The 26,833-nt window shown below is 45.8% G+C and overlaps 1 long non-coding RNA gene across 1 annotated transcript in view; it reads right to left on the bottom strand.

Annotated features, from left to right (window-relative positions):
- Positions 1-837: 837 nt before the first annotated feature.
- LOC142775001 (uncharacterized) overlaps positions 838-26,833 on the bottom strand; it is a 32,898-nt gene continuing 6,902 nt past the window's right edge. The window contains exons 2-3 of the long non-coding RNA XR_012886623.1: positions 1,142-1,286; positions 838-1,037 (exon numbers count right to left, since the gene is read on the bottom strand). This is a non-coding gene — a long non-coding RNA (uncharacterized LOC142775001). The remainder of the gene's footprint in view (positions 1,038-1,141; positions 1,287-26,833) is intronic.

Below are 26,833 nucleotides of genomic sequence, written 5' to 3' on the forward strand. Positions count from 1 at the left end.
AACGCCAACGACGTGAACTATACTACCATAGTTAATGAGTTTTGCGAGGAAATTTCCCGCGTACCGGAGGAGCTCCGCGATGGTCTGTGTAGCCCAGTGACGCTGGATGAATTACGCATCGTGCTGCAGCTCATGAACAAAACCGCCGCCGCCGGCGCTGACAGGATACCTTTGAGTTTCTACAAAACCTTCCTTGAAACAATACAAGATCACCTTTTGACAATGCTAAATGGGCTTCTTGCTAACGTAATCAGACCGAATACGTTTCGTGAGAGCAGAGTTATACTCTTGCTTAAAAGCGAGGGAGAGCCATCTGACCCAAGGGCGTGGAGGCCCATTTCCCTACTTAACTCGGATATTGACAGCCATCCTTGCAAACCGCATAACAACCATTCTACCGGAAATAGTAAGCGACATAGAAACATGCTGTGTCCCAGGACATACGGTCTATTCCTCGCTTGCGCTGATTCGCGATTTATTCACGTACACTACAAGAACACAAATATCTGGCATTTTTGTTTCCTTGGATCAGGAAAAAGCTTTTGATTGCGTAGAATGGAACTATCTCTTCGCTGTGCTTGAGTGTTATGGCTTCCCAGCACATTTAACCGACACCCTCCGCTTACTATACACAGACTTAGAAATGTCATTAGTAGTGAATGGCTATACATCTGAACCTATTGCAGTAAGTAGGGGCATTCGACATGGCTGTCCCTTCTCCGCCCTTCTCTTTGTATTACGCATAGATCGATTATTGAAACAAATCCAGAAATGCACTTCGATACGCGGTTTCCCTCTTCCAGGCTTGGGCGAAGTGGAAGTAGCGGCATACGCCGATGACATTTCGTTGTTTATTCGGAGCATAGATAGCTACAGAGCCTTTTTGCGAATATTCCACACGTATAGCAACCTGTCGAGAGCACGTCTTAATCCCGGAAAAAGCAAGGCATTGTGCTTTGGGATGCACAGTGAAGAGTTCCCTGATGGCGTCCAAATCGTCCAAGGCGTTGAAGTCTTAGGTGTAACTTTCCTTTCGACTGGTGAGGTAGCCCGCAGCACATGAAAATAAATCCAACACAAAGTGGATAGACACATTGAAGTCGCCAGAACTTTTCAACTACCTTTTACAGAAAGAGCTTACCTAATTAAATCCAGCATAACAGTGCCACTGCTTTATGTAGCCAGAATTGCCCGACCACCTCGATGGGTTTTGCTGAGAGTGGCTACTGCGTGCGGCTCCTTTTTCTCACGGCCACGCCGAAGCTGTTGCCAGAGCCTTGGTCCGCCTATTAGTAAAATGGGGAGGGCTCAGTGTACCCAACCTTGATGTAATGTGCCGCATGTTGGCTCTCGAAAACACCTGGGCACTCTTAGAGAACTCATCATATCGAGGCAGGCAACTTGTAGTGTGTCTGCTAGGAACCTCTAGAAGACTTTTTGATTTTGCAAACGACACAGGACCAGCTGCTGAACAGCCACCAGCGTATTACACACATGTTATAAATTCTTTGCAACATTGGCGAAATGATCTTCCAGTTCAAGAACTTATGGAAATGTCCCCTACCGACATGAGTGAATTAGTAGCATTTAAAAGACTATCTGAAAAACAACGCCGGAAATGCCGGGCGAAAAGACGTTGGACTTTTACAAATATGTCTCTCCCCTCCGAGGTCTGTGACCTAAACTGGCTTAGGGAATGGGGGGCTTTACCAACGGCCGACCGCCTTGCGGCGTGGGGCGTGGTGCCCTCCGCCACATGCCCGCAATGCGGTCGCGTCGAAACACTGAACCACGTCTTGCATGATTGCATGAATGTATAGTAGCGCGCACCTTTTGGCCCATGGTTACCAGGATGTTCCAAACAAGTTGCAGTGGAAGTCTAGCCACAGGGATAACTTTGTCGTACTCTTAATGGCTATCGGAGCCTTCGTCTTATGGAAACGAAGGGGACTGGCTTGCCTGAGGGGACGCCCGCAGAGAGCCATGTTTCCCCTACTACATCGGCTAAGTAACATAATGCTTATGCATCTTAACGCAGAACTAGTCATGCTGGGAGAGGAGGCTTTCCTCCGACGGTGGTCTACGCGATTTATTATCGTAAAAAAACAACAGAGTGTCCATACCTTTCCTCTCCTATTGAGGAGGTGGGCTAGTGCTTGTACCAATGTGACATTACAGTGTTTATTTTTCTTTTCTTCTTTAGAAACATGTCCTTTTGTGAAATAATGTTCTTGAGCGCGAGAGCAAATTGTCCTCACAGGTGAATGCAAAATATCACGCTACACTGTGAATGACCTCCTCTTGCTGGTTCATATAGCCTTACTGTTTATTTGTGTTTAATCATCTCAATGTCATAAATGTCCTGTCTTTGATGTACAATTTTTGCATTGTACGTCACTGCATACGCTATAAGTTCTTTCGCTGTATATAACAGCTTGCATTGTACATACGCATTGTTCACCATTGTCCATTTTTATGTGTGCACATAAGCTGTGTAAGATATATCCGGAAATAAAATTATCTTAAACGCTATCTGTGCAAGACTGCTACTGTAATCGAACTTTTTGTTTACCAGGCACAGGTTCGCCCAAATAAACAGTTAAATCGCAACATAAAGTCCCCTGTCTTCGGTTACGTCACGACCCCGTGACATCTTCCACAATCGTGCTTTTCTTGAAAGAACATTTTTGTGCTTCAAAACCAGCTTTTCCAAAAGCAAGTAGTGAGTGAAAATGCACACTAGGGCGAGCCTTTTGTATGCGCTCAGTGCTTATGGTTCATGTTTCTAAATAAATAAACTTCATGTACGAAAGACAAAGTCTTCTCAACAGCCACCTGTGTATATAAACTTGTCAGCTAAGTTCTATAAAACGATCCGAAGACACTCACTTCGTCTACGAAGCGCATCACCTCAAACACTTTCAGCTCCTAGCTTCATTAAACCTTGATTCTTTTGGGCTTGTCGATAAGTTTAGGTGCTGAGGGTAAAGAAAGTCTTCAGCAACTGAGAATTTCGCGGCAACCAATACAGTTCTCCTGTCAATGTGAATAAATTTCAGTAACGTACGGAGCCGCTGAACGCTGAAGGGGCAAGCTCTTTATCGGTGGACCTCCTAACCTTTTCAGCGACTTTCGAGGTGAATCATGTGCAGGGTGACAGTGGCTATACTATAGTAGACATTGCTATTATTTGGCGTGTAATTAGGCCGAAATACCGCGTGACAACTGCCCGGCGCAAGTGCTGAGGTAATGGAAATCACGTCACAGAGTCTTTGTTTTATTTGTTTCGGTTTGGTCTTACAATTTGCGACATTTGATATTGCTCTTGCATTTAATAAAGGTAGTATCACACGAGCCTAAATTATAAAATAGTTGGGATAAAATCCTGGCCGAACTGCAGTCAGTTTGCTGAAAGACGTTGACCACAATCGCCAATACATCCCAGATGCAGCTGCATGTGATCCCACAAAAAAAGGAAGACAAGCATTACGAGAGGCTCCAAAGTAAAAAAAAATTATTTTCGAAATGACACTCAAGCTTTTCGCTACTAAATAAAACAATGTAATGGTGTTTTTGACAAAGTGTGTTCAATTTTCATCCGCTTTCTAAATTCAAACGCTATTGTCTTAAAATCAAGTTTTTATTATATATAGGTGCCATTTTTTTCTAATGCATTCCAAGAAAACCATCTGATTTTTTTTTGCGTTCTGCATGATTGTCTGTAGCTACTGAAGCAGAACTAAACTATGCTCTGGATTGTTCTTCTCTTACAAACTTTCATTGTTGCCTGATAACTAAAAATTTAGGTCTTTTATATAGTGGTTAAATGTTTGCGAAAATTCTAATATCAGTCAGATTCTAATAACTTTTTAAGAAGCTGCGCACAGAAGGAAACACAAACACACACACACACACACATAAAGGACGCAAATGGGAGAAGCCCGTTTGGCTAATTAAGTTTCTTATTAGTCTTCTACAATTAAACAAGCGGTAAAGTTTGCCAAAATTATTGTATGGAATATGTGAAGATATAGTCACCGAGAAAATAGTACCTCAAAATGATCAAACATTCATGACACGTATAGGGCCCACTCGGTGCCGATAAGACATAAAACATTATTAAATTGAGGTAACTGAATCGAGCAGTTGTACGCACACTTGGTTTCTTTTCCGGGCGTTCTTTGTAGATTTAGTAAAACTAGATTGATGTGCTCAAGTTTACAATACACCATTTTACGATGGTGCTTGTGCACCTGTTGCACCGCTTTCTTTATTAGAATGATTCCAGTAAACCTTCCTGGTCACATTTCACGCATCATGAGTGAATTTAAATGCGTTGTATGCATACGTCGGCAAACATCGTAAAGCTCACTCACACTAAGTCATGCAATATATTTTGCACTGAGGTAATATTACTCACACTTATGGCTCGATATAAGTATGAGTGCTCATGAGTACGAGTAAGGTCACTCATTAATGAATTTACCGACCTATAGTTGTATAGGTGTGAAAATCAAAAATGAATCATTCGTTCTACACTTCACCAAATAATACGCTTAAATCAAACGTATCAAAACGTGTCGATGCCTCATGTCATTACACTTGGATGGCCAGAACCTGCAGTGCGCTGGCATTGCCTGAAAAGGGTCAGCTTCTCCGCAACGCAGAGAAACGACATATTACCATGTGAATGCGCCCGGCGAATATGGCACTGGAACTCCTGGAGGTGGAGTGAGCGATGCCCGGAAAACAGCGGCGCAACTCTGCTACCTTAAAGTAGAATGTACTCTCCATTCGCAATTCACCTCTGCGGTGGCACATCTGTTGCTCCTGATGCCCCTTGCTAGATGGTGTTGTACTGGTGGTGAACTCAAATTCTCTGCAGGACGTGTAAAATCATCATGCATACATGAGGAATCTCATGGTGCGGGAAAATTTTACGTCAGACATGTGCATTTCACCACATGTCATGAGCCATTAAGATACCTGACCTGACGACATCCGGCTTCGGAAGCCAACTCACGTGATTCGTCGAGGGGAAGCTAATATCTTGTTCCCATTCCTCTCCTCGCCACTCCCTCTACCTCCCTCTCAGGTGGGCGTGCGCACGCAGCCTTGCTGGCACCGCGTGAGTCGAAGTCTTTGTTGTCAGTCAAGCGTTTGATAATTGATAGTAGTGCAGGCTAAAATCAAGAACAAAAGTAAAGCACACTGAACACAACACACTGACGTTGTGTGGTCCCCCTTAGTTTTGTCCAAAAGAATGGTAAATTGGGCGAGTTCGTAATGATACAAAATGTAACTGCGCAAAAAAAAAGAGATACTGTGGACAATCTTTCCATAGGGAACTCTGATGGGATGCCAAGCAGCAGTGGTGCGCACGGCGTTGGCCCGATTGAAACAGGTGTCGACGCGGATGTTAGAAGAATGGTTTGAAGTGAAACTCGGTGTAGCGTCGATGTTATCCGCATGCCGTCTCTATTCTCGAACGCGATCGGCGTTCTTGACTCGCACCTCGTTGGTGTCGTTGGTCGTCCACTTCCGACGCTTGCGTTCGCCTTCCCTCGCTCGCGCCTCATAGGTGTTCCAGGCGCGACATCGCCATTCGCGAACGCGATTGTCTTCGCTAACCCGCAATGCCGGCGACGGCTAGGAAAGGTGCGCGAACACTGGCGGGAAGCATCTCCGGCAGCGTCCCACCCGTCGGCGTGATCCCGCCACCGAAGCATGCGGAGATGCTTCCATTGCCAGCACCGTGGCACCACAGTCGGGCTAGACGACGGCGGGCGAGCGAGCGCAGCAGGTGTTTTGTGGCGCAGCGCATCTACCTGCGGTTTTTTCTCGAAGACAGATGGAGAGAGGTGGCGCGGGTGAGGACTGTATGCCGACGTGAGGAGTGGGCTCGAGAATTGCGAGTGGTGGAGATGATTATGCGACAGAGATGACACGCTGCGAGCGGCGACAGGCTACGGAGAGAGTGACGTCACGCGCGCGCACTGTGAGGGAAGGCATGACCTACTTGGCACCGCCCCGGTGCGAAGGGACAACGTTACCCAGGCTAATTAAAGAGCTGCTCCGCATCTAAAAAAACGGACTGAAACACGAAAGGAGAGAAACGTACAGACAAGCGCAGACGATCGACTGAAGCTTTATTTCAAGAACGAGGCAATATAAAGAGCCCGATAAAAAGCTAGAGAGGGCAAGGTTTTTGTATATTTGGTCCCTCGTGCTTTTCTTTCTTCTCACCCTATGCTCATTCTTGCTTTCTATTCTACCCTTTATTTAGCCTCGTTCTTGCAATAAAGCTTCAGTTATTAGTCAGCACTTGTCTCTCCTTTCATCTGCTTTCGCGTTTCTGTGTGTTTTTTGCGCACTATAGATTGCTTTTGCACTATAGATTGCTTTTGTCATTGTCATAGCCTAGGCTACCATGAACTATCATGGGATAATAAAGTGCCCGAATTGCCACCCTGATGGAGGCAAGTGTCAGCTAGCGTCGACTGCAATGCTAGCTTGGCGTGTGCGTGTATGCCGGAATGTTTCACGACTTTCGTGCATCGGACGATATGGTGCATGAATACTTGCAGAGCAAGTCCCACAGGATTGTTCCGGCTTCTCAAGAACAGGTGAGTACGCAAGCAGTGGACATTCTTGAACACCAACGTCGCACGGGAGCACGCCTTGTGCCCTAATACGCCCACCCCATCTGCATCAGCATTAGAGTATATAGCAGAAGCTCTATCATACAAAATACTAATGCGCAGTTGTCTTTTTTTTCCAAAGGGCCCACCACGCAAAAAGAAGGGCCAAGGTAGGGGCCAGTTGGTTTTTCAGTTGTCAGTTCACACTTGAGTTTTTCTCTTTTGTTTTTTCTTTGTCAATGTTATTTCATTGTATCGCACGAACAATTTACCCACAAATAGCACATTACACTCCTGAGCTTATCCATGGTCGGTTGTCACAAACGAGCGCTCGGAAACAGCGCGGCGCCAAATTCTAGCGACAGTAACGATACCAAGAGCAGAGAGGCCCCTCAAGGTCAACGATAAAGAAAATAAACACCCAAAGGCTCCCCGGGCGCACCGTCCCTCCCCTCTCGGAAGCGTAGTCTCGCCGACCATCCTCCTTTCATCGGCGGTCGAGCAAGCCCTGAAAGGTTCTCGACGGAAAGGGGCGTGGTGATGCAGAGTTGCGTCACAAGTCGCGGACGCCCCTCGAAACGTCTCGCGCTTTCTCCAGCCCTGACTGTGCACCGCGCCGACGAAACGATGGGAATTTTCTGGAATCTAGCGCGAAGGGTATTTAACCGAGCAGCAGAGATGGGAGTTCAGGAGAAGAAGGAATTTTACGCCAGTGTGCGTAGGGTGTTTCCGCTGTGTCTGTCGGCGAAGGTTTTGCCCTTAGTGACAAAGCAGGAGAAGGAATGTTGTGCTAGTATGCGTAGGCTCTTTGCACTGTGTGGGCGAAGCTTTTTGTCCTCAGTGACAAAGGGGAAGAAGAAGAGGATTTCCACCTGAGGGGTGAAGACTCGTGCTACAGGCAGGAGTGTGTGTCTATCGTCAGCGAGCGAAGACGCGTGGCAACAGCTGCGCGTGGGAAGCCGTCGTGTTACCGGCGAAGAAGTTTGGTGCTTAGAGAACAGCCAATTGAAGACGCGAGGTTTCCTGGAAGAGAAACTTCGGGGGCAGCGGAACAACAGCGCTGGACTTTGAGTGAGTGATTCTTGGAACAGTATCATTCAGACTTTGTTCCAAGGACTTTGGACTGAATAATTTTCGAACTCTTTAGTCTTTGAGTGTCTTGGTTGTTCGATGCATGTGATTGCATTGTAGCACGTATTGTTGTTTGTGTCCATTGTTTCGAGTGTAGCTGATTGTACTGTGTAGTACGTTGTTTGATTGGTGACATATCGTATTCAACTATTGTCGATTGTGCGTATTTGTATATCGTTTTGATCTGCCATAATTGAGAATTAAATTTTGTTTTGTTTATCAACTCTTGGCTCTGACTTGTTCTTTGGGCCACAGCCGGCGTCCGCTGGCGCACCAAATAGGACCACTACTCAATTGTCCACGCTTTCGTGGTGCAGTTTGAGGGGCCCATACTTCGGCCCTTGGAATCAGCCCAGCGATCGCCTCCCTAATTAACGGGACCTGTGACATCGGTAGATGGATGCCACTGTAACATCTGGCCCAGGTGCATATGTACGAGATTGGAGCAGGTCAAACATCGATGATACAAATGAAAGACAGAATGACGAAAATAACAAAAAGCACATTTAGAAGATTACCGAGGTGTCCCAATGTAATCGTCAACGTAACGAAACACCGTCTTCACATTTGTGTTTTCTCATTCGGCTTTCAATTTCCTGTTTGCACGAGCCTGAAAAAAGTCACTCAGTATTGGCGCTATAGAGGAACCAATGCACGTTCCTTGTTTAAGGAGATCTCACAGATGAACAATATTTATATTGTATTTTATTCGCTGCCACTGGTGAGGTAAATAAATCGACGCCCAAGCACTCCGTACAACTGGTTAATCAGCGAATGCTGTTACCTGCAGCTCCGCGGTATATAGAACTGGGTTCGGAATGATTGATTACATGTTCATGCTTCTTAATTAGGTTAGACACACGTTTTGCTTCGGTTTACAGCAGTGTTTATTTTACATGCCACACATTATCCCTCGCATGATCATGGTCATGGAAGAGGGTATTGAGTGGTCCCACGTGTTCCGCATTGCGTCAATCACAGTGGTTGTTCTAGAACTACAGGTGGTCACATCCGTCGTGTTCGAAGCCAATTTGCCGCTGGAGAAACTCCTGCCGAAAATGGGCGCTCACCGTCGCCTCGATAAACGCGCTCCCACAATCGTCACATTGACGCCGGCACGCCGCGTCGTTTCTAGCGTTTCATATCGTGAGCTAACTCAGTGGCATGGTTAGCAAGATACGTCTGTCATCGTCGCTTGCATTCCCGTTCGGGATTGCGGCTTGGAAGGCGGCCGGATCATCGGTACGCAGTTGCTGCCGGCACTCGGCCTTCCAGGCCTGTTTTTGCTCGTGTACGGCACCATAGCCCCGACGAATGCGAGCTCTCTCACGTTTCCGCTGTCGGCGATCTTCAAGAGTTGTCCGTGGTACACCCATGTAGAAAGTTTCGGGAGAAACTCGCGCGTGGTTAGTGCCACAGCTGCGACGGGATGGACAACTTACATCGCACAAAATGCAGCCAATAGCGCGCGTGCTTGAATATGACGCTGCGAACAATGTAACGGATAACACAGCCAATGGAGACCACTCGTGACACCACTGCCGTACGGTTTTTAGTTTCTCCTAGCCATATACAGCTTTCGCTGTAAAAGAACAAAAGGGTGACGGAAAGACAGTATGTCTTTTTGGTTTGCTAACCTGGTCGTCCGTAGGAAAAGTGAGGTATTGTGCTAGTTGGTTTTGCATGATTAAAATATGGCGCTACAGTTACTAGAACAAAAGAGGCTAGAGACGACAGAAGTTAAGAAGTGGATACAAAAAGCGCAAACTATCAACTGAATTTATTGAAGAAGCATGAAATAAAAAGATCTTCAGTAAAATAAATGAATGGTTTACGGTGGGGGAGCCACCACCATATTTCGTGATCACCACATTTGTAGAATCAAAAGACAAATCAGCTCTACTAACTGTGGTCCCCTTTCTCATTCTAAACCGTTAATTCGTTTTACTGGAGTTCATTTTCCTTCATGTTTTTCCAATAAATTCAGTTGATAGTATGCGATTCCCGTGTCCACTTTTTAACGTGTGTCCTCCTTAGCTTCTTTTGTCCTAGTAATTGTTTTATGTTAATCATGCTGGTGTGGAGCATTGAATCGAATGCAGAACAAAGCAGAGGAAACACATATAAAGTGTTTCGTCCGCATTGTCCTGTTCTGGGGGTCGCTTCACACGACTCTTTATGATATAGCCACCAACTTGCCCCAATCTCGTTCTTGTGGAACACGATCCCACCCCTCCCCCGTTCACAGTGGAAACACCGTTTATGTTAGATGTAGTGCAATATAGAGGACTTTGTCTGTCGTTATTTTTCTTTTCTCCGTTCAAGACTAAAACTCAGTTTCTCAACTATATTTTTCAACATATAGTATTGTAGACATGTTTTGCTTATTCAGACTGCTCAGCAATTTAATTGTTTCAATCCGTATTCAATCATTGCGTTTCGCCAAGTAAAACTCGCGTCCCTGAATTCCACCTTGAACTGCCTCTGCTACTCGGCTCGCTTTCTCAGTCATACTAATTGCTATTCCATTACCTACAGTCCACTTTTGTTACTCTTCAAACTCTAGTCTCACATAACACGTTTTGTGCGAGAGGTAGTGGTCTCGTCAGCCAGAATAAGTCAACAGCCCTCTCTAAACACCGCAGGACCTGTCAGTGACGCAGATTCACTCAACTACAATGAGCTTGAAGTTAGCTTGACATAGACGTTTATCTCGTATCAAATGCCCCCTTTCTTATTGTTGTGTGCAGATCGCAACTTTAAATAGCCTAGGACTTCGTAGTGCTCGAGAAACAAATTTTGGTGCATTTCCCACGCCGAATTAAGACAGAATTTGTACAAGAATTAAGGCCCAAATTGGTCTTCAGCGATGACGGAAAATGTTGCACAAAGTTAGATACAGTGCGAAAGAGGCTACGTTTATGCGCAGATTTAATGCTAGCCAACAACATTCTCCTACTGCAGATGCGAAGACAAAAAGCTAGATTAAAATCCCTTGATCAACTTTTGAACAAAAAAAATTGCTCTAGACTCATCCCCGTGTTTGACACCCCTTAGTAGCTGGCCCACCTGACACCACCACCCAAAGGCTTTGATCCCATATTTTGCTCGCACGGACCTACTGAAGTATTCGTACTTTCTAAGAACCATATGTGAATGAAACTGTCTTACTAATACATGTGATGAATGAACTAACCTACCAAACAACCGTCTTCGCCCTTTATTGTTTCGTTTCGCAATTATTTTATTTGTATGTGTATTACCACCCTGCTTGGACCTCAAGTCTGCAGTATTGAATAAATAAATAAATAAATAAATAAATAAATAAATTTCGCCAGCGGCGGGAGCGTCGTGCCGGTAGATTGTCATGCACGGCGGCGGCGCACCAACTTCTCGGCGCACACCTCTATTTATTCAAATATGGTGAGGCAGGCCGCCCTCTTAACCATCTTAACATAGAATTAAAGAAGGCCGACTACACATAGCGCCATCTGCGCGAGCATTTCAAAGCGCCAACCTCACTCGCAGCCGGGCTGGACTGCACTAGAGTATATGCTCCCTACAGGAGCGCGTGCAGGTGCAGTCTAGCCCGGCCGTGCCCCACTGCGCCCTGGGGACGGTAGACTAGCCAGTATTCTAGGAACCATGGCCATATACAGCATGGCACTCCTGGCTGTGCACATCATTCTACGCTTACTGGCATAAAGTTCAGTTTATACATGAGGCCGGATTCGGGGATGACCACCAGTAGTTTTCACAAAAATGTCCATTAGAGCATGCACCGATCGCAGATTACATAATGGTGGCGAAGCAGTCGAACGAGGTGAGATGCACATGCAGGATGTGGCCAGGCAAAGCACCATTGTCACCAAAAGTGATTGTCATAAAACACACCTCACAGAATAGTAGCGCGAATAGTAACTAAATAATTATTTAGCTTTTCATGCATAGAAAACATGCAGACACTGAGGACATGGAAAAGAAATAGTAAATGCTCAGGGATTAAATCCGGACAACATGTCTTCTCGCTCTTTATTTCACTGATTTTATTTCGCTTAATTTTCCTGTGTAATTGCAGCAGAGCATCAATGTGTGTTCTCATACAAAATCTAGATATGCGTTGATTATCCGTTTACATAGAGTTTGATCTGGCCTTTGCGTTTTTTTCCTTTATTCGGTTGCGATTGTTCGTTGCCACATTTTATTTTTCTAAATTACTTTCTGCATACCTTTTTGATGTCCTGGCGTTGCGTTGTGTTACATTTATAAAAAAAATGAGCCTTGACTTACCAGATGCACATATACGCAAATACATTAGTTTTTTTCCTATTTTCAAACTTATGCAAAGTAGCTTGGCTTGTGTTCGCATGTCATGTACAGCCATCAGCACCTTTAACATAAACGCTCCGCCGCGCGTCCTGCAGTTTGATTGGGTTCTATTTCCAAGATGCTAACCATACGTGCCGACATATTATGCTTGCCCATCAAGGTACTATCTCGACAAAAACGCCCAGCACTTCGCAGCTGGCATCAATCAAACTAGCACTTGGCCACGCATCGAAGTGTTCGTGTTAAGCTTGTCGACGACTGTAGTTCTAGTCAGTGCTGCACACTTACGAGCTGTAACACAGGGGACCATGCTTAGTCAAGACGAAGACTGCTTTTTCCCGCAACCCATCCCCTTTCTCTTTGCTGAGATGAAATGAAGTTCTGGTTTCATTTTAATGAGATGTGGAACAGTTGAGAGTAGCTGTGGGCAGTAAAATAACACACGCCCAAGAGTGAGGCTTTATGTTTAACTGAAGCTTGAAAGTTAAAACTCCCCAACATCAAGCTCTTGCAGAATACGTCTCTTCTGTTTCAACACAGAAGTTAATGCATAGACGGCAACCAACAAACGAAAAGAAAGTGTACCGTGGCGCTATGTGTAAGGTCAGAATCTGTCATCTAAATCAGAAAAAAAAAAAGACTGCTGAAATGATTCGGCTCATCTCTGTTTCCTTCATTCCTACACGGGGCCTCACGTGCGTCAGCAGTTACAGAAACTAAGCGGCGTAAGCTATTCCCACCAGTCAGTCTTTAAGTGTTCTCGGTAAAGCACGCATAGAAGAGTAATGTTTCGTCTTCACTATCTATAATCCATATACGTTGCACTAACACACAAACACAAAAAAGAGGAAACGATGAAATCCCTTGCAAGAGACGTGCGTGTCTTGGTTGCAAGTGCATATTTCTGGTCCCCGCATTCATATGTTATGTCAACTCTACAAAACAAGCTCCTTCTCCTCACTGTACAAAAACACTCCTGCTCGCTGTTGTTGCCGAGTGCCCTAGCAGCGTTCCTATAGGGTAATTTGCTCAGACAAAGGTTTAGAGAGAGCCGTGTGACGTCCGTCATCCATTCTCAGTGCTCTAAGAACCCCTTTTCTTTCACACTCCTCTCAGTTGCTTCCTTGGCACCTCAGGTACAGACTGCCTCATTCTCCCGGACTCCATCGTTCACACCTGCTGGTGCAATATGTAAAGGTATAGCTGATCGAGGCAAAGTATGTCCGCTAAAAGACTCCATCTCAATCGAGTACTCCCAAGTCAAGGTTCCATGCTTCGAAGACATCTTGATAGCAGGGAAGAATCCACGAAACTAATATTTGAACGCCCATTTTTTTCTGCACTGGAGGGTAGTCCTCTGGCTGTAGGGCTGTAGGTCTGGTATGTCGCTACTGTTTCTTCTATCAAACTTCTTCAAGGTAATAGCAACCAAATGAGCACTCTGGGACAAGTTTTGTCGCCGTGTCCGTTATGTTTCGCGTATGTATCGGTACGTATATATGTAACACCTGGAACGAAAAGTAGTAAAAAAGAAAGCGTTCTTTTTTTTGTGTGTGGTGGTTTCAATCCCGGTCGTGGTGGGGGCACTTTCCCGGATGGAAAATACTAGCGACTCATGTACTCAGTATTTAGGTGCACTGAATAAAGAACCACAGGCGATCGATATTTTCAGAGCCCTCCAATACAGTGTGCTTCGTAATGATAGTGTGGTTCTGGTACGTAAAACCCCAGAATTTATTATTAATGAGGTTTTTCCGAAGCACCCCAGCCTAGTTTTGTATCACCAATACATCACCCCACGACGCGACGTGTCACCGCCCGGCTATAGCTGCATATATATACTTCTCCGTGCAAGCAGCGATGGATTTGTAAACATTGGAGATGGGGATTCGCGCGTCTCGGAGTCACTTCGCCTACCCCAGTGGGACGGATGCTTGTTCACTAGCAATCCACAAGATGGCGCAAAGAGCTCAGGTTGCGAGCGCGGCTATGAAAACCGCCGCCAGTTCTATTTCGTCTTTCTCCGTGGATTGTATCACGGGCAATGCAAACGTCTATGAAGGAAAAACGGAACATAGTCCCCGATGCCACACTCACTGTGTGATGCTCAGGTCAATCCCAAATTCGGCTGTATAAAGTGGGCTGATATTCCTCTTATGTTTACATAAGAATAGCTGTATATATATATATATATATATATATATATATATATATATATATATATATATATATATATATATATATATATATATATATATATATATATATATATATATATATATATATATATGGACCAGCCTTCGTCAGAGAGGGCTACCAGCTGAAAACGTTTAGTAAGGACGCTTCCGTGAAAGTTTCGTCGTCTCTTTCTTGCATACAATACGTCGGGTCCAGCGTGAATGACGTTCAAAAAATCTGGTATACACACACACACACACATATATATATATATATATATATATATATATATATATATATATATATATATATATATATATATATATATATATATATATATATATATATATATATATAGTGAACTAGAAGGCATTTATCGCTCGGTCCGGCTCGCTCGAAAACGACGTGCTGGGGTTGAGCGCGCGCCATGATGATTTAACAATTACGATCTGGATCTCAAAGTGCTGTGCCACGAAAACACCTTCGGTAAACTTTTACTACGGATGAAGCGTTACCGCTATCTCACATCAACCTTGACCATAAAATTTACAAAGTGAAGATCACTATAGTTAAAAGCCTACAGTCGTTTGACAATCTTGGTAAACTGTTCTAGGTACGTAGCTGTATATATGTTTATACCTGAGTGTATTGATGTGTACTTTAGATAACCCTGTCTTCGCACTTTCCTTTTTTCAGTGTGTGCCGCATGTAATTATTTATGTACAATATATCTGAGAAAAATGTCATTTTACACTTATTTGCCTTCTTTTAGAGGTTTCTGTCGTGTACGCTTTTTAATTTGTTGTTTGCATTCACTTAATTACGCACTGTTGAATTTAATAGATCCACTACTAGCCTAAATGACTATGAATCCAGATGCGTTACGAAAATATTTTTTGCGCAATTTCTGTTTAGCAGTAACATATTTCTGTTATTCTCAATTCATTTCATATTGTCCAATTATTTTGTGTCGGCACTTAAAAAAGGTGATGTTGAATATCGCAAATTCTGCGATACTCACCACTCGCTCGTCTGGGTGCCGCTCGCTGCCTCATTACATTCTAAAGTGTGTTATGCAATAAACGCCCAGCTTTGCATTTCGTGTGTAATCACCTGAGTGCGACAAAAACAGCGGTGCAACTTGTCTGTATGGTCAGCGCGATCAATTTTTACAAGAAACAAAGTTCGTGGTACGAAACTTGATGTAACAGGGAGATGGAATTGGTCTTCTTGCATAGGCGGACTATGCGCCTTGGAATTATGCTTTGCCTGAATTACGCTCACAAAAAATTCGCACGTGTCACTTGGGCGAAGGTGCAGCAGCGTGGTTCGCTTGACTAGGGTCATGTCGAAGAACATTATAGCTCTGATAGATTGATTGATTGATATGTGAGGTTTAACGTCCCAAATATACAATATGACTATGAGAGATGCCGTAGTGGAGGGTTCTGAAAATTTCGGCCACTGGAGGAGGAGGAGGAGGAGGAGGAAGAGGAGGAGAAGGGGGAAGAGGAGGGGAAGAAATGAAAGGCAGGGAGATCAACCAGACGCACGTCCGGTTCGCTACCCTGCACTGGGGGAAGGAATGATGGGATTAAAGGAGAAGAGCGAGAGAAGTGAAGGGCAACGTGTGTGTAGATGTGACCATGTTCACTGCACGCTCATAAGCGGTCGCGTAGTCCGGTCGTCTTTAGAAAACTTAGCAATGCCCGCGTTGCTTTGCTGGCCTGCGACGCGTAAAGCCATGAACCAAAAATCTTCTCTTCGGAAAACGGTCTACTGTCTAGTGTCTCTAACGTTTCACGCAGCGATTTGCGTTCGTTCGCAAAACGTTCACATGAACACAGTAGATGTTCTATTGTCTCGTCAGTGTCGCACGATTCACATCGGGAGCTATCCGCCATTCCTATGCGAAAGGAGTACGCCTTCGTAAAAGCTACTCCTAACCACTGGCGGCACAGTGAAGTTGCATCCTGGCGGGAGAGGTCCGATAGAACTTGAAGCTTTCTCGATGGGTCCAATTTTTGTAGGTGGCGGTTCCCGACACTGGGGTCACTCAGCCAAGTTTCCGGCATGGTGTTAGCGAACGGAGTGAAGGCCCCTTGCAGCATCGGTTCTCGACAATGGAATTGGGGTTGTCTGGGCGTCCACGTGGGCGGATCGGGCAGCATTATCAGCAAGGTCGTTACCGACAATACCACAATGTCCCGGTAACCACTGGAACACCACGTCATGTCCTTTCGATAGAACTTCGTGAAGCACTTCTCTTATTTCATTCACTAGTTGTTGATGCACCCTTTGTCGTAAAGCTGATAGCAAGCTCTGAAGGGATGCCTTGGAGTCGCAGAACACAGCCTATTTTTGAGGCCGGGCTTCCGCGATATAAAGTATAGCAGCACGTAAAGTGGCAAGCTCTGCTGCTGTGGATGTTGTCCTATGCGATAGTTTGAACTTTATAGTGACCTGGTACGTCGGGATGACAACAGCACCTGTGGAGCGGTCAGCCGAGACCGATCCATTGGTGTAAATGTGGGTCCTCTGGCCGTATTGTTCGTTGAGTAGTGACAATGTCACCTGTCTTAGGACGAGTGTTGAATGACGGCTCTTGTTCGTTATTCCCGGAATAGTGAGGCACACCTGTGGTTTTTGTAGACACCACGGAGGTGACGCTGGTCTTGTTGCTGGAGTGAAGCCAAAAGGAAGGCATTCTCTATGGGCAGAAATAATCTTTGAAAACATCGCTTGTGGTCTTTGAAGTGGCAACACTGCAACATGGTGACCAGGAACTCGGCAGAGGTGTCTTATGTGGGCTCTCAAATTGTCAGTGGCGATGTATGTTTGAATTGGATGTTCTCTTGCGATCATAATTGCCCCGTAGGTTGAGGTGCATCGCGGCAATCCTAGGCACACGCGTAGTGCTTGTCCTTGCAGACTTTCGAGGGTGCGGATGTTCGTCTTGCACGTACTTGCCAGTAACGGCAAGCTGTAGCGCAAAAGTCCCAGAAACAGTGCCCCGTAGAGCTGCATCATTAACCTTATCAATGTGCCCCAAGATTTTCCGCAGAAGAACCACATTATATGTACGATAAAAGTTAGCCTTCTCCTCAGGTAACTGCAGTGGGCACTCCATGAAAGGTCCCTGTCAATAATCACACCGCGGAAGCGATGGTTCTTCTGGTATAGAATATATTGTCCATTGATGGTAAAGGGGTATTGTGTCATGGCTCTGCGAGTAAACGCAACCAATGCACATTTCTCCGTTGAGACGAAAAGACCTTGCTTGCGGAGATATGAGCATGTCAGGGTGGCAGTCTGCTGGATTCTTGCACGTACCTGTATACGTGTTACAGCCGAAGTCCATAGACAAATATCGTCAGCATATATAGATATGAGGATAGTACTTGGCGAAATTTCACGAAGGCCTACCATCACGAGGTTAAATAAAGTGGGACTTAATATGGTGCCCTGAGGGAGGCCACGGGAGGTCTAGTAATTGGTGGTAGGACCATCTGAGGTTTGTACAAAAAAGGACCTTCTCGTCAAATAATCCTGGATCCATTGGAACATCCGATCACCGATTCCGACAGCTTCCAACGAGTCTAGGATGGCTTTATGTGTTCCGTTATCATAAGTCCCTTTGACGTCGAGGAAGAGTGCCAGTGGTAAGCGCTTGAGGCTCTTCTGTTGCTGGATAAATGTCGTGAGATCAATCACGTTGTCAAGAGATGACCTACGTCGCCCAAAACCCGTCATGCAGTTTGGGTACATGTTGTAGCGCTCGAAGTACCATTCTAGGCGTGTAAGTATCATCCTTTCCATGACTTTTCCTACGCAACTTGCGAGGGCAATAGGGCGAAATGATGTGAAATCAAATGGTGACTTTCTTGCTTTGCGTGGCACAAGTCGACCTATTCTCCAATCCTGGGGAACAATGCCCGCCTGCCATGAGTGGTTGTAATAGCATAACAACTGTCCCCTGGCCTCCTGTTGAAGGTTGGCTAGAGCCGCGTAGGTGATGCCATCGGGTCCTGGTGAAGATGATCGTCGGGAAGCCGCCAAAGATGCTTCAAGTTCTTCTATAGTGAAAAGATTGTCCATTTCGGAGATGCGGGGTTCAGGAATAACACTCCTAATGGCACCAGTGGACAAGGCGGACACACCAGTGATTTGCGTACAAAACTCATTTGCCACTTCAAGTTGGGTGCGGCCTAAATGTAGGGCTAAAGCCATGAAAGGATGTCTTTGTTGGGGAGTCGAGCGCAGGCCACGAATAGTGCTCCAGATGCGTGACAACGGCTTTCGGGGATCCAATGATGCGCAGAATGATTTCTAGCGTTCCTGTTCAAGTTTGTCTAAACGTCGTTGGACTTTTTTCTGTATGCGTCGTGCCAGCCTCAAGTCGGATATTGCTTTCGTCCGTCTATATCTCCTTTCCGCCCTTCGGCGAAGCGCCACAGTTTTTCCAGTTCAACGTCGAAATCTGAACGCTTGCCGGTGAACGGGAGGAGACAGGAAGTTTCCCTCATTGCCTCTTTGATGACATCCTCCAAGTTCTGGTCAGGGTCTTCATGGCATGTATTTTCCATGAGTCGCTGAAATTTGAAACAATTAATTCTTCGTGTTGTGTTCCTAGGAGAGGAGTTAGTAAGACCCTTTATTTGCATATAGGTTGGAATGTGGTCACTCCCATGCGTTTCGATGTCTGAAAACCAGTGCACTTGCGACCGGAAGTTTCTGGATACCGGAGTCAAATCGAGGCAACTGCTGTACGTAAGGCCCCGCAGGTATGTATGACTGCCATCATTTAAGAAACATAGCTCGTGCTTGGAGGCGAATGACACGAGGTCTCTTCCTTTAGCGTTGATCGTCGAACTACCCCAGATTAAGTGATGTGCGTTGAAGTCTCCAGTTATGACCCATCGGCCCGTAGTTGTTGTCAGTATGTCTCGTAGTCGGTCTTGTGCAAGCCGTCCGGATGGTGATATGTACACACCAATGAGTGTGAATGACACTTTTTCCTTTTTAACACGTAACCAGACATATTGATTGTCATCATGCGGTTGAACTGCGTGATGCACATATGTGAAATCTGTGCGAATGTAAACAACCACCTTGCTGCGTTTCTCGCACGTTGAAGAAACGAAAGATTCATACCCTGATAGTTTAGGAGGTTGTTGCACGTTTGGTTCACATATAACTATTATAGGAATACGATTCATGAATATATACTGAAGGAATGAAGAGATGCGGGATCTCAGGCTTCTCGCGTTCCACTGCAGTATCGATGCTTGTCTGACCTCGTTGCGGAAGGAGAAAATCGGTCAAGCCATGGTTGCTACTGGAGAATTGCAAATACTGGACTTAGAGCATCCAGTACTTGTAGTGCACTCTGAGCAAGTAGAGACTTCAGACTGCTGCACAGCTTTTGCATGGCATTCAGCAGCGTTCGGAACATTCTGATGACTTCTGTGTCCTCCTCAGGCAGCTTGTCAGCGGCAAGCTGGAGGGATGTGATTGTCGATGTGCGCTTGGAATTTGCAGGTGGCTGTGATTTCGGCAATGAAGGCCAAACTGATTCATCTGCAACATGGCTGTTCGTTGGTTTGTTAACCGCGCTGGCCGCCTTTGGTCTGGGAGGCAAGGGCGGTGGAAGAGAAGGGTGGTGGAGTGGCGCTGTCGATGCAGCGTCTGCGGCATTCCTTGATGAACTGCGGCGACGATATCGCCTCTTTCGGACGGTCCTGGCAGCTTCTCGATGCGACAAATTATTTCTGACCATTTGTTTCAATACCGCTATTTCTTTTTCGATTTTGGGGCATTCTTTGGACGAAGCTGCATGTGACCCATGAAAATTCGAGCATTTGAGGGTAGTTGCTTTGCAGTCATCCACAGAATGGGCTTCCGCGCAACGAGGACACACCGTCTTATTTTCGCATACGCTTTTCACGTGGCCCAGCTTCATGCACTTAAGACACTGTAAGGGCTTCGGTACGAAAGGTCACACAGAATGCCGAAAATGGCCCACCTTTACGTGTGAAGGAAGAGAGTTGCCCTTGAACATGATCTTCAAGCAGCTTGAGTTTCCCAAACGGACAACTTTTGCGATGACGCTGGCTTCATTTGCCGGTTTGACCAGAACATCAAAGTCGGTGCTGGGAATGGCAGTATCCACATCGTGGATGACTCCAGTGACGACGTTAGAGCTCACAGGATTGTAGGAGCGAACTTTCATTCCCCCCAGCTCGTTGACGTTGCGTAGTGTATTAGGTGCCGCAGCATGTAAAACGTCGATGGCCAATACGTTCTTACACGTGTTCACTCTGAAGTCTGTGATCTCGTTTGGTACGAGTCCTTCCAGCATCACCGAAACAGATTGTCTGTTGAGGCGCTTCATGTTACCGTTCGGTACCTCACGGACAAAAAGGATAGTGTTTGTCACGGGTCTCCTTGACACTCTGTCGTTCAACGTACCCGATGACGAAGATGTTCTGACGTTCCGCCTCTTCGCTTTACGGCTCAGCACCAGCTTAAAATCGTCGTCGTCGGAAAGCTCTTCGCTGCTCATTGGGTAAACAAGAGTGCCCTCGCTGTAGTAGTCGCTGTAGAGTCACGTACGCTTCCTGGATGCGGCCACCATCGACGCCGCCGTATCTGGCGGACGTCTGTGGGGGTCCACGTGCATCACCGACGGACACGGATATGATATTCGCGAAGTTCACTTATAATTAAGTGAAAAAAAGAGGGCACCTACTGGAACAGCGATCTGCTAAGCAGTCTCTTCGTCGTCGTCCCCCGTCTTTGCGAATATGCCTCGGCCTCCGGGGGTTCTTTACCGTGCACCCAAATCTGAGCACACGGGCCTACAGCATTTTCACCTCTATCAAAAATGCAGCCGCCGCAGCTGGGGTTTCATCCCGCGACCTTCGGGTCAACATTAAAGCATCACCATCAGAGTGCACAAAACGAAAACAGAATCAGAACAACTCAACATGTTCGCAAATCGCCTTCTGCGTCCATCACCATCGGTTCAATCATTTCTCTAACTCTTGACGCTCGGAGCTTCGATAAGCACGCTGGGCCAATGCTTCCCAATCGTCAATTGTGGCTGTCGTACATGGGGATGGGTCACCTCAACCCATAATATCATTAGATGTTGACAGTGTTGTTCTCCTTTTAGACTGTAGGCCTTCCACTACGTCCAATGTTCTAACAGTTGAGCATTCGACCCCTCCTGTCTACATTGTCGGATATATATACTATGGACATGTTAACCTAGCAGTGTTAGTCAGCACTGCCCGTTGCCATACCGGTAAGTAAGGAACAATCTTTTTTTGTCGGTAGGTGTCACGTATCTTGTGATATTTTTACGAGCTGGCAGCAGATCAATAACTACTAGCATACCATTTGAAAGCATCAAGCTTTGCAGAAGAGACATTCGCTGTGAATGAACGAAGGAAGGGGTGTTGAAGGGCTCATTTTTTTCTGTTACACACCATTCATGAAACAACAGAGAGACACCATTTACGCAATCCAACAGACAAGAAAAACAAGCATATGACCAGGAAGCGCAATCAGTCTAAGAAGGCTACGAAAGTATATGTCACATTATTTGTAGTAACACTGAAGTAATGTGAAGAAATTAAAGGCTCAGAATATGCAGCTTGCCCCAAGTAGAAACAGAACCCACCCCCTCCAGATGGCGCGTCCGATTCTCTGAGGAACAAACAACGGTGGCGGCCCTCCCATGTAATTATCGGGTATACCTCCGCATAAATGTGGATGCGCTAGCCAGCGCCTACTTTTCAATCTTCTTTGAGTTGCCTGGCAATGTCATGAAGGTATACCTCTTGTGTCAAACGGTGAGTTCGGGTCCCTTTTTTCGCATACGAACGCGATGCTCCAGAAAAGGCCGCACGCAGTGTTTGGAGGAGTAACATGACTGATAACTTCGAAACCCGCGTGCTGACCTTGACTGTCGCGATGTTTTTGCGCAAAAAAAAAGAAGTGACAAAACTAAAAGCCGCTCGGCACAAACACCTAAGAAGACGAATACGTGGTGTGTTTCAAGCAGACCAGTGTCGATGTGTGGTTTCGCCCGTGCCTGGTAGAAACTGGTAGAGGAGCTAGGTACACGTATATATGCCCTTTTTCTATCAAGTGGAAGCTCTCCATGATGGTGCACGTTCACCGGAAGCAGATACGCTGCACCAAAACCGACGGCTTCAAGGACTCTTCCGGAGCACGGCGGCCTTAAAGAACTGCCGAAGATGCTGACCATGACCACAAGCTAGACACAAAAGGCATACAGTACGGCGCAAGGGCCTGCGTCTCTGGTCCTGACCACACCGCTCTTGCTGCGGGCCTTCCATGGTGAGCCCTGTGAATATGTGGAGAACTGGCCCCTTGAATTTGATCGAGTACCCGACGTCGATTGATGGGATGAAGTGCAGAATTCAGGGAAGTTTATTTCACCCTTGAAGACTTCTTTCATTCTTGACGCTTGCAACTGATTTTCGTTTGGGCAATTGTGAGAATTTGTAACTGCTCTATTTATAGACTACGTAGCAATATTTTTTTCACTACCACAGATGTGCACTTCTTTTATCCGCTGCAAGTTGAAAGTCTCTGCCAATCATTTTCGACGGCATTGTGCAAAGGACCCTAGTATAGTTCATAATGTGCTGAAATGTTGCGATACAGGAACCGATTGAGAGACCTGGTTTAGGGACCACACAGTGATTCGCATGATGCAAACACTGCCCTATGAACGAAATGAAAGTTGTGATATAATACTCACCCATGCCCATATATGGCAGTGATGGCACTCTGTTTTCCAGTGTTGTAAATAATCAACCACACATGTCATACGAAGCGCAACTTTTAAATGGATGCCCGCTGCTTATTTTCGCTATGGCCCGCCTGGGTTCTCGCAAACTGGAAGGCCTTTCTACTCTTCACTTCATTTTGCCGCTGTTAGACACACCAGCGATTTTTATCACTACAACGGCTCAGTAGGATGGTGCCACGTCACTCTTTTGTCTTCCATTAAACTTCGGGAAAACTCGCGCAGTGGGAAAGAATCTCCCTGGTAGTGTAAGGCGCCTAATAGGGAAGGATGTCGTTCGCCACTTAATTGAGATTGACGCTGAGCCTACAATGACTTTCAAAGCCTCGCAAATCTTGGATTCATGTGTTACTTCAGTTGTTACAAACACAATTTACAATAGTGGGAACAACCTAAAAACTTAGAGCCCCGCCGCGGTGGTCTAGTGGCTAAGGTACTCGGCTGCTGACCCGCAGGGCGCGGGTTCGAATCCCGGCTGCGGCGGCTGCATTTCCGATGGAGGCGGAAATGTTGTAGGCCCGTGTGCTCAGATTTGGGTGCAGGTTAAAGAACCCCAGGTGGTCTAAAGTTCCGGAGCCCTCCACTACGGCGTCTCTCATAATCATATAGTAGTTTTGGGACGTTAAACCCCACATATCAATCAATCAACCTAAAAACTTAGAAAGCTACTGCGAAAACTAAACACATGTCGGAATGAAAGGCTGTACAATAGAAAATAAAATTACTCACAATACAGGTCGTTTAAATTGTTCAGTTATCATACCGTGGTTTAAGTTATGCTGTGTGAATGAAGTGCCCAGTAAGCCTACGCGTTCCTGTTCCATCGCGTAGTGAGGCACCTCACAATAAATCTTAGCTGCGAACAACACTTCATTGATCTGCCGCCTGTTGTCAGTTTTTTTATTTTGTTCATGTAATAAAGCTGTGCTATGCAGCATCTTTAAGCGCAGTTTAGTGCTGCATACAAAAAAATGTCAAATTTAAAAACTTCATCAAACAATGCACAATCTCCATATTGTCAACTGGTCGTGACGGAGTAGAAAACGCAGCCAAGCTATTAAAAAATAAACTTTTGTTTTTGGTAAACTGCGCCTGACACCCCGTAAGTCAAATTACAGGCGAAACATGGCGCACAGTGATAGCGGTAATCGCCGTCGTTGGCCAGCGGTAATCTCATCAAAGGTAGTGCGCATCGACAATCATGCATGTGACGTAGAAGATTACCGCTTCATCGTGGTGGTCACATTCTGGAATAAACAGCAGTGGTCGTGTTGCGCGCTCAAGCTGGTCAGAACAATCGAAAGTACACGCGATTGTTTGACATTGCGGCGTGACACGCGCAAGGTAGTGGTTGCACGTGTAACGCATAGGTTACATGAGGGTAGAAAAATAAGCGCACGAGGAAATATATAGCAACATGACATCAAATTGAAACTGTTGTGCGTTTGTGGACGAGGAAAACACACAATGCTTACGTTCTGCGCATGCGGATGCATTTGGTGTTAGTGTTCGTGTCTTTTTAGTGCTTTCATCTCATTTCCTGGCCACTAAACGCTAAAACAAACTTTGCCTGGAGTAACGAAGAGCTTTTCTCCCATTTTGCTGAGTTCTCAAATGCATAGCTCCTATATAAATGTCCCATAGATTGTCCATCAACTGATATGAAAAATAAGGCACAGTATGTAAACAAACCAGGCACCATGAGGCTCCCCATTCATGGGCAGAATGACGACTGTGAATGATGTAATATATATTGAATCAGGATCTCAGTATATTGACAAAAGCCAAGCGAAATAACAACGCGCCAGCGCCACACATGTACACGTCCTTTTACTTTTATTCTGCACTATATAAAGCCACATAAAATGCAGATTTTCTTAACATTCAGTATTCACCTCAACGAAACATCGTCATAGCGGAGCGATGCGGTTTCAAAGCGAGGCCGTGGACTTTTTGCGCCATCTCATGGAGGTTGTGTCAAGCCGCTGAAGGGCCTCATAGATGTGCGAACCAACAAATAAGCGGTATATATAAAAAGCTCACCGTGGGTAAGCTCGAGGATGTAGGCATTGTGGCCGAGTGGCTGAAGGCATCTCGCCACGGTGAGAGGGGTCACAAGTTCTAATCGCCGTTCCCACCCGAGCCGAGCGTTTTACATTATTTTTTGTACTCGGGCCTACCTCGAAAATTTGTTCACGAAGCCCGCTCATTTTTCACTCACACCCATAGAGGTCGTCTGCACAGGCACAGGCATTTCTGCGGAATGAGTTTCGTAACGATATCGCGCTTAGTAACATATGTCTGCACACTGCGCTGGACATATTTGTATAACCAGAAAGGTCCAATGACCATCTGAAGTTATAATCAAACCGACCAAAGGCACCACACATCCAAAAAGCATTCTTTTAATAAATCCCCTCTAATCGAACGTTAGAGTGACGGAGTTTCCCTCGGTGTGTATAGCGAAAACCTTAAAGGAGCACTGACACCGAATTTCAAGATCGAGGTGTGCCCATATTTCGATCGCTTTGTAAGCACATGTCGTCTTGGCCGAATTTGAATGGCATCCGTCGCGTGGAAGTTATATTAGTTCAATATCAAACAACGTAGAAAACCTAAAGAGAAAAAAAAGGAAAATAGACTGCCCTGCGACATCGACTCTAGTGCTACGTTTTCGATGTGATACATTCCACAAATACCATCCTGAGTGGTGATACGCGAGTACTAATGACGTCAACGATTTGGGTGTATTTCACTACTGGCTCTGCTTGCTGTGTTGAAGCATGCGTGCGTTTCATCATGTCCCATCAACTGATCTTATATGTGCTCCACAATATGAGTACGATCATTCAGAGTGAAAACACGTGTCATAATGTCAGGGAACCGCTGCGCAGTGAGAACCAGACGTCGAGGCGCGGAAAAAGCGGAAATTGTGTAGCGTTTCATGCCTTTCCAAGCCATGAACCTCAACGCAGCCAGTGGATTGTCTTCGTACGCACCGATGGACAGAGGGACTAGACGCCTAAGAAGAACAGCCGCATTGGCTCGCTTCACTTTGCGCCGAGCTGCTACAGGATAAATCTTGTGTTGGCGAACGAGTTGGGTTTCACTGACAGCACGAGGCCCCTTCTCGAGGCTGGGGCTAAAGGGACAGGGAAAGACGGAGTTGGCGCTACTTAACCTAGCCGCCGGAAGGCGCATGCATGGGCTTTAGTCTACATCATCAGAGACACAGCTCGAGTCCCTGCACGTGCGCTCCAACGAGGTTCCATAGACGGTTTAAAAGTCACAAGTGTTGTACCCTAAAAAGCTTCCGGTCACCTCACTTACCAGCTCCTAACATTAAAAATTGAAGCACGTTTTCAAGATCCCTTTAGGTGTAAGAAACGTCTTTCTCTAGTTTTTCAGATAAAAGAAACTTGCGTGAAGTTCGAAGAAATCTCTTCCAGATTTTATGTAGCTCAAAAGAACATTTATTTGAAAATATTTTGCCAAATATGGGAAAGAAAGTGTAGAGAATAAGCAGGTTATTTTCCAAAACTCTTCTTGCCCACTCATGCAACTTTTTCACATCAGTGGACGAAACTGGATGTCATCAAGGGGCTGTGTTTGTAAACAGTGAAAGGGTCAACAGAACCTCTGGAGTAGCAGTTCCGGCCGCCGCCAACGGGAGCAAGTGAAGTCGCCGGCGGCCATATTGCTAGAGGAA

The sequence above is a fragment of the Rhipicephalus microplus genome, chromosome X (assembly GCF_043290135.1).
Source record: "Rhipicephalus microplus isolate Deutch F79 chromosome X, USDA_Rmic, whole genome shotgun sequence".
NCBI lineage: Eukaryota > Metazoa > Arthropoda > Arachnida > Ixodida > Ixodidae > Rhipicephalus > Rhipicephalus microplus.